Here is a 9,863-nt window from a genome sequence, read left to right as displayed (position 1 = left end):
TGATATTTTTTTCTTGTCAATTTTCTATTTTTTCACTAAAAATAAAAATATTAGTCTTTAATATTTTTATAATAAATTATTAAATGAATCTTATAATACTAAACTCAAAATCTTTTTATAATTGCAATATTTAAATATACATGCATGCCCAGTAATGTAGTGAGATAATTTTATACGAGGAAATAACTATTTTTAATTATAAAAGATTTATACATATAAAAGTAATCATGAAAAATTTAAATAAATTTAATAATTATAAAAATTTATTATTGTCAGACAAAATTAACAAAATTTTAATTCTATTAAAATAAAGGCATCACTTAGATAAATATACAAAAAATATCTTTTTATAAAAGATACATTATTTCTACCAATTAATGTTCGACATGTAGCATTGATTAAACCAAAACTCAGTTCATCTTTAACAGTTTTTTCTTTTGAAAAAGTATAGGTAACTAATAATATTTTTGAACAATGTGTGAACAATGTGAATTAATAGAGTTAAAATAGTAAATTTAATAAGTAGCATTAAATTAGGGTGTAATGTACTTATATTTAATTGGTGGTTGTTCATGTTGTTTAAGATAATAATTGTTTACCTAGCACTCCCCTTTTCTTTTTTATTTGTGGTTATAAACGGTTCATTTTGAGTTTTTCCTCTTGCCGGTCCTCCCCTTTTACCGCCGCGGTCTCTCACTCTCACGGCCTCATCGCAAAGTCGCTGTCTCCGCTTGAGGGATGAGGCAAAATCTTCGCCTTCCCTCGTCGCCGCCTCCAGTCCGGTCTCATCGCCATTATTGCAGCAGCATTTTCGCCGGTCTTCGTAGCAGCTCGTCTGTGAACGTCTTTGTCGTTTGCCGCTCTTCTTTTCGGTAAGTCTTCTGTGATTTTATTTAGTGTGTGTCTTTTGATCTTGATGGATTTTGGTAATTGAAGACAAAGGAACGCTGATGTAGAAGATTGGAACTATTATTATAGCAAAATTGTTGTTGAGGTGCTTATTAGTTTTAGTGATTAATGATGATGATGATGATGATGAGATGATTGTGGGTGTTGTTGCTGAAGAAGCTCTATTCCTTGTGTTGTTGTTTTCAAACAGAGTTACGGATGATTGAACAAAATGGCTTCGTGGGTAGGTGTGCCTCTTTTGCCATTGTTGAATTTGAAGTACAAAATTAGTGAATTTCTGTGTAAACAATTAATCTTGTGCCATTGTTAGAATTTGAATTTATCGTTGTCATGCATATTTGTATCTTAAAGTTTTGTATATGCAATGTAGATATTAAAAAAGAACTTACAGCAATTCATATGATTTGGTGTTGCCTTGACTCATTTTAATATCTTTATTTTGATTATGTTATATTTTCTTTTTTTAGTTTATTTTTTTTAAAAAAAGACTAGTACTAATATTGTTGTTATAATTGATAAAGAGAAGATAATATATATTATCCTGATTCTTAATATAATTTATTCTAAATTTCTATTTGATGATGAGTATTGTTGAAACTTCAGAACAAAAAAGAGTTTTTATAATTCTCCACTTCTTCTCCAACTAAATGACAAGTTAACACCGTGAACGAAAATCATGTATCATTTTGAATTAAACTAATAATGTTACATGCTTCATATAATTCTGTTTTTATATTTTGCAAATGAATCAATTTATATACTAGAGTTTTGATTAAAACTAATAAAAATTGACGGAAAAGTTCAAATGTATTTGACAAAGATCATACTTTGATTACATGTATGAATTTAATATTTGCTATAAGAGGATAAATTTCTCCAAGATAATACATTATAGGTAACTTCTACTACAACAATGAATCAATGCCTATAGTACAGTTGATATTAAATATTTGGCCTATGTTTTGCCAATTTTTTCAATATTTTGTTATTAATTCATTAAAATACATTGAATGGTGGAATCACGACGGATCTGAACGCCAGTTAATCTTCAAATGAGAGTAGTCAAGTGAGCCTTTCACTCTATTCAAAGTTGCTCGCCTGTGTTGTAGCAATGAATGTGGGGGATCTTCAATCTGTTTAGAACTTCTGCCACTTTCACTTTTGCAGGGAGATTTTGTTGACAAATCTTTTCATTTGATTCAAAGGCACAAGCTACAATGATGAAGGAATACAGTACAAAATACATTAACTACAAAGTCATGCTGTAAAAATTTGAAGGAGCTAGGTGATTATTTGAGCAAAGATAGCAATAAATTCAAAGTCCAGTCATGATAATCAATAACAAATTCAATTCAGATGGTTTTTAACAACAACAAAAATTAACTCTGATTATTCAGCAAAACAACCATGAATTTAAAGTTTAATCACTAACAAATTCAATTCAGTGATGACTTTCAGCAACAAAAAGATTTAGTGACGATAATCAATAACAAATTTAACCAATTCAGGCATCGAGACAGACCCCTTATATTGTATTTGTTGAATGCACTCCTATGCTCTGTTGCCTTTGTACTGTCCCTTGGGATATTCAGGATAACAAAAGCAGAACACATTATTTAAGATAAAGGCAATTGATTTCTTGAAAATGTTGATATAATGTTAAAATTAATTATGTACCAAAATAATAAACCATTAAAAATAAAAATCCATTAGAGCTTAATTGACAGAACTCTAATGTCATCATGTCAACAACCAAAGAACATGCATGGATAAAGTTCCAAAAAATAATTATCATGTCGCGTCTACCTTTAGATAGGCTCCAAATAATATGTTAGCTAATCACCAAAATATCTCACAATACATAGTATGCTCACACATGCTAATTCTACTATTGTAATTTTTTATATAAGAGTATAAACGAGTAACAAATTAATATTAAATTTTATGCTTGTAGCAACAACTTTTATAAGTACTGTTCAACATCCCCAAAACATATCTATCTAAATAAACTATTAATCCAACTTCTAGAATGAAGTATACATATGCTCACAACTAATTAGGTTCAATACAAACACAATGTAAATAAAAAATCCCAGCTCAATAACAAATTATTCAAGGTTCACTGATGATTTTCAACAATAGAAAATCTAGTTCAGTGATATTCTTAGCAACAAATTTCAGCAGCAAAATTAAAGTGCAGTGATGAATTACATCAATAAAATTGAAAAAGAAAGGACAGAAAAATTTGTTGGAACTAACCAAATTGGAGACCATCTTCTGGTTGTGCGAAGGAAGCTGACGGTGAAGAGGAAGCTGATGGTGAAAGTCGAAGCAAGAAGACGACAACGAAAATCAGCCACGGGACTTGCTGCTTCTGCCGGCAGCGGCGACGAGCACAACAATGGCAACAAAGGCGCGAGATTGAGTGTGAGACGGTGACGAGACAGGAAGCGACGATAACAACTAGTCCCGGGACCTGCTGCTTCTGCCGCCGCCGCCGACGAGGGCAGGAAAGGCACGTGAGCGCGACTGATGCGAGATGGTGATGAGTGACGACACAAAGAGGGACGACGAGCTTGAGTGGGATACCAGACACTGTAGAGAGACCGGAGCCGAGAGAGGGAGAGAGCTTGTGCGAGAGCAACTGAGCCACGGTGACAGAGATGAGTTACCAAAAAAAAAAAAGAAAAGAAAAAAGAAAAAAAGAAGACCCGGTCCGGGTTATGTAAACCGGCTGGGTCGAATCAAACTTAAAAAATAAATTAACCGAATTTATAAATAGACCAATCAATACGTGACACATCGGCATCTTTTAAAAAAAGACGTTTGGGACATCTTGATGGGAGTATTCACCTTAAAATAATTCTATAAATACTCTTTCTTTCTTTCTTTTTTCATTCTTCATTTTTTTCATAATTTTTTTTATTTTTATCATTCACCATTATTATCTCCAACCTTCTATCAGCACGGCCACTATCATCTTCGAATACAATCATCACCACTTTTACTGCAAAGTTTTCCATTTCACTAGATAAGTAGATATATACACTTTACTCCCACCTCTCCCAAATAGTTGCATCTTACCACAATCATCCTGATGACCTCCTTCGTATATCTTACAATCTCTTTACTTTTTGCCTTTCCAACCTCTTCGAATCCCTAATCCTCTGCGGCTGCCACCTCTTTTCATCGTAACTATTTCTCTCAAATCTCGTTGCACAAACCCTCATGTCCTCTCCTTCAATATCCTTTTCATTTTTCACTCCCTGATTCCCCTGTAAGTTGGAATCAGTACTCTTATAAATCCTTCGTAGCTACGATGAAGTTCGCAACATGACAGCTGTGATGACAACAATAAACTTGCAGTGAAGCAGTGAGGCTGAGGGGGCTTTTGCTGCTTGACGTGCTATTGCAGCAGCGGTTGCTTGTATTTAACGAAGTGGTGGACTTTATGCGGTACAGATATACCGTGAACAGGCAATGAATTCTAATATTATTTAATATGGATAAGGTTCTGCGAGTTAAAGGATACTTGCTTGTGACTTAACAAATTCTTCAATAAAGGATGAATTTTAAAAAAATTTATATGCTATTGATTGAAAACTTTTAAAATTGTCATAAGAAGATATTGAATAAGAAAACTATTTTCAATCTTAGTGATTATCGTTGTCTTATGAATCTTTTGAAAACCAACAATTTCACATCTAAAATAAAATCCAAAACCTTTTTAAAAGAAAACAGTTAATTATCCAAGATTCAAAATCTTTCTTTACTTAAAAGAAAATCTAAAAAAAAAGTTTTCTAAGACTGTATGAATGACCAACCTGTTTCAAGCATAGGTTCATTAAATCTATGCTAAACTAACTTGATTTTTCATACTTACTAAACCTCAATCAGCAATCAATTAGCATTATCATCAACTCAATCTCAAAAGTATCACACCAGAATAAACACAGAAAAAATAGATAAGAAAATCATAGGTATAGATAGCAGTTACAGACAAAGCAAACACAAATAGAATACAGATACATTAGGTAGCAAATATAGCAGGTAAGAATAATAATCACATAGGCAAGCCCAATTAATGTACAATCAAACAAAATAGACATATGCATATGATGTATGCCTGCCCTATAGCTGATGAGTCTCATATGTCGGTTATAAAGCTAACCCAACATGTCCGGTAACTAACCCGGACATCGTACTCTTGAAAACTGGTGAGTGGTATAGTACCACGATCCTCACCTGGTGAGTGGTAAACCACCTCGATCCCCACCATCTGCGGGCGGTAAATCATCTCGATCTCCACAGACGTTTCAATTGGAAAACAACACACACACGTGGGCGGTAAATAACCACGATCCGCACAAACACATTGACAACCTATGGTGTAATACCTCGTTACCCTAAGCCTTACCTTGCGCCGTAAAGCGAAGGATAACAAAGTGTCACGACAGTTCTAAGGCTCATATAATATCATATATATATGTTCAAAAATTTATATAACTAGAAGTCCGATGAAGAAATAAAGCTCAAAGTCGCGTAAAGCAGAATTACGAAACGCGAAGCGTTCACACATGATAACTACATGCGCAGACATGGATAGAACAAGACATAATATATATGAAACTTTGTAGACAGCTCCAAGATAGACAAGGTAATACTTAAATACCAAAAAGGAAACTAGTCACAGCCTGCGGAGTTTAGGCCGACTAATCAACTGAATACAACAGAGTTTTGAAGTTTAAAATAGCAACAACCTATCTCTCAAAGTTTTTCAGAAATAAAGCCTCTAAGACAACAATGTTAAATATACAAAAGGTAAGAGTACTATAACAAAAGTAAAGTGAAATAAAATTTAAGGAAGACCATACTCCACTTTGTCACCATATCCGTAAATTCACCGTGGTAGGTTGCGACTTGCATCTGAAAAACAACAATAATATATGGTATGAGAATCAGAGGTTCTCAGTATGGTAACAATGCCCCATATATAAGATGTAAGGTTCCGGGACGCCAAAGGCAATTCTAAAACTTCACATCGATACAGATATCCAAGCTTAAAACAAAAGAAATTACTTAAACCGTAAACAATAAACAAGGGTATCTAAACTTAGAAAATTTCTAACTATAACTAGTCACCCCTGTCCCACAGCCTTCACCAACCTACCCTCCGTGTGATTCCATCGCCACTGCCTACCTAACCTCCTCAACACCAGACAATCACAAGTATATGCAAACAAGTAATACACATGTAATATTCATTTATAGCAAGTAATTCAAAAAGCAAGTAGACATATTATACATTTAGGCAAACTCAAGTAATCAAAGCAAGCAAGCATATAGAAGATGCATATGTGAATGTCTGTTCTATTGGCTGTGATATCACATGTCGGTTATAGTGCCAAATCCGGCACAAAATCCAGATGGCAACTCCCTGATTAGTCTCTCTGTTGTGCATACTCAGGAGGAATAATTCCAAGGGATGAGTGCCCTACCACCTTCTCTTTTCAGAGGAAAATGTTTCGAGGGAGAGTACCCTACCACCTTCCTCTTGAGCAATAAATATGAGTGAGAAGCCCAGTTTCAACCCTCACATTCGAACGTAGGCAAGAGACTGACACAACCCCTACGACGAAGAACAATGCATATCGTAATCACATATTCAATCTCAAAGGTCACTGCTCATAGCACACTTTCACTCATACTCATTCCATTTACCATAATCATTCATCCTCAAGTTCCAATCTAATAATGACCATCATCAACTCTCCATTTTCATTATAATCATTCTCCTTTCTCAAAACTTCTCAAAGACATACTTCACAACTCAACATACACTAATTTCATCCACAACATTCCAGAACCTAAGTCATCGGCTCTAAACTCATACAGAAATTCACTAAATTAAGTCACTAACTCATCTTTAATAGTATTAAAACCTAATTACTAGATAGTACAACAGTTGGAGAAAGTTTGGAAAGTTAGAGAACCCTTAAAAATGAAGAAAAATTATTTTTTCAGCAAAATAGGGTGTATGCGTACGCATGCATTATGCATGTGTACGCATACATACATTTTGGCCGATTTCGCGTACGCATACACATGTATGCATACGCATAGGTGCCAAACAGAAGGGCATGTATGCGTATGGGGGGTATGCGTACGCATGCACTCCCAAACTTAGAAAATTTTGCAAAGTTGTAGAAATCAGTTTTAAACCCCAAACTTTAAACATTTAAAACTTCCTCTACAAAAATCCATTTTCATCAAACTTTATATCAATTTAAAGATCTTTGAATGAACTTTAATTTAAGATAAATTTTAACTAATTTCGAAAACTGAGGCTCAAGTTATGATCCATCAAAGTTCTCAAATTTCCAAATTCCATAACCAAAACAAACCAAAATATACCCAAACATCATAAAATACTACCACACACTACACCTTATCGTTCTATTGTACGTCCATCACTTCCACACCTAATTCACTCAACCTTCCCACCATAAATCAACACAAATCCATAATTCCCAACTTAAGATCTCAATTATCAATTATTTGTGCAATTCACTAATCATAAACATCATTCATCACCTCCAATCATAAATCCTCATGATGATCATTATTCAATCTCAATCTCCATAATCAATACCATGAACATAAATAACACCAATATTCATCATATTATCATCATAACTCATATATCACACATTTCAATACTCCATATCATACTTCTCATCATCAAATATAGATTCACATATAATTAATCATACACAATCCTCATTCAACCCTATTTTAGGGTCAACTAGCCTAGGTGTCTAGAAATATTACATATTACATAAAAGAAACCGAAACCATACATTGGCCGATTTTTAAAATGAACCAAACATCACAACAAAGCCACCAAGCTCAATCCAAAACCTCAAACCAACTCCAACAAATATCAAAACTCAATCTAACACCATATAACATACAAAATATAAAACCTAGGATTCACAAAAATAACTAAACACAAAGGTTTAGTGAGGCCTTATCTTACTCAATGAGATTATGGATAAAATCCAACAATTATCCGCTATTAGAGATCACCAAAATGATCAAAATTACAAAACTTGCTCAAAAACCAAACCCAAAAACGCAGAAAATCTAGGGCAGAAAATTGGAGCTTGATATGCGAGTTCTTACCAAAAAAGCCTAAATAAAAACGAAGAGCTCGACGAGAGGTTCGAATGGTCGCAAAAAGCTCGTCAATCAAAGTTTCGTAACTCAAGTTATGACTCCCGAAAGGTAACAATGAATAGTAACCAAGCCAAATCCTCTTCCCTTTCTCAACTCCACGAGCTCTCCCTCTCTTTGAGCTAAAAGTGGCTGTTTTGCCGCTTAAATGGAGTTTATATATGTTGGACTTGGGCTCAACATGAGCCCGGTCCAATCCGTTAACGTTTTTAGCCCGTTTGACTTACTTTGGGTCAAAACCTTTAAGATTAGTACTCGGTTTTTAATTTTAAATTATTTTTGTCCTTTCAAAACAATAAATCAATTTTCAAAATCTTATTTTCCAAAATACACGGTACTGGACAGACTAGAATCGGTACTGAACATACTAGAGCCGGTACTGCCAGCTTAAGCACCAGTACGCATTTTTACAGAAAAATTTTCGAGAAAAGATACATTTTCCAATTCAGAAAAATTCATTGAAATCAAATTTCTTAAATTTTCAAATTAAAATTTCTAAATTTTGAATCTACTCCAAACACTTAAAAATTATTATTTTATTAAAACGGTTAGTCCAATTTTTATATGTGGACGGTAAACAATCACGATCCTCATGTCCATCGCGACACTGGACAAGTGGTACACCACCATAATTCTTATCAGGTCAAAACTCACATTCAAAACTACAATTTCTTAAAATCTTGATCCATAATACTAGTAAATGGGACTAAGTCACAATCCTTATGTGCTGCCCAAATAATTCAAATCTTAATTTTTTTTTCTTTAAAATCAAAACTACCAATTTATAATATTCTCTAAACTAATTTCAAAACTAAAATATTTAAACCAAAACCAATTTCAAAATCATGCCACTAAAAATAAATCTGATGTTGGTGGCATAAAAAATAGAGATTTTTTTTATCGCATTGTTCCATAAGTTTACGTTAAGATGATAAGTTAAAACTTCTTAATTTTTTATTTTGATTTAATTTTAAGTTTTTTTAATGATAATATTGAAGATAACAATAGTGATTAAAATGGAAAACATTATAGGATAAAAATGAACAAAAAAGTAAAGAGGAATATTTATGGAATTATATTAATGGAGTTAATATTTATTTGTTTTGTCAGACAGAAATAAACTTTGTGGTAATTAAATGTATTTAAATTTTTCCTGATCAATTTTGTCAACTTTAAAATTTTCTATGATCTGAAATAGTGATTTACTCATTTTATATTTAACAACACAACAAAAGAAATGAACGAAATAGTTTTTGATTGGTTGCTTTTGATTAAAAAAAAACGAAAGTGATGTTTTTATATTAATTAATTAAAAAATAAAGAAAAAATATATTAAATAATTACTTGTAAGACAGCAAAAGACCCTTCAACCTTATGAATAAATTTAATTTAATCACGGAAAGTACAATCATCGTATATAGTAGTTTCTTAAGCCTCTATACTATTGTATTTTAAATTGCAAGAAAAAGAACGTTTTCATTGACCATTGATATTAAATATTACATCCCTCAAGAATAATGCAATTAGATAGATAAAGATTACGTAATTGGATTAGTATATATATTATTGGTTGAAGAACCTTTTTCGAAGTTGTCCTAGATACCTATTACTACTTTATTATTAATTCGAAAAATGTAGTTAAGCAGAGAAGAATCATCATCCTTTAATTGAACTTAACACGGGACAGATAATTTTTTATCATCTTTTGGTAATCAATA

This window comes from Arachis duranensis, chromosome 1 (genome assembly GCF_000817695.3).
Source record: "Arachis duranensis cultivar V14167 chromosome 1, aradu.V14167.gnm2.J7QH, whole genome shotgun sequence".
NCBI classification, from domain to species: Eukaryota; Viridiplantae; Streptophyta; class Magnoliopsida; order Fabales; family Fabaceae; genus Arachis; species Arachis duranensis.
The sequence above is the reverse complement of the archived record's forward strand: the minus strand, read 5'-3'. Positions refer to the sequence as shown.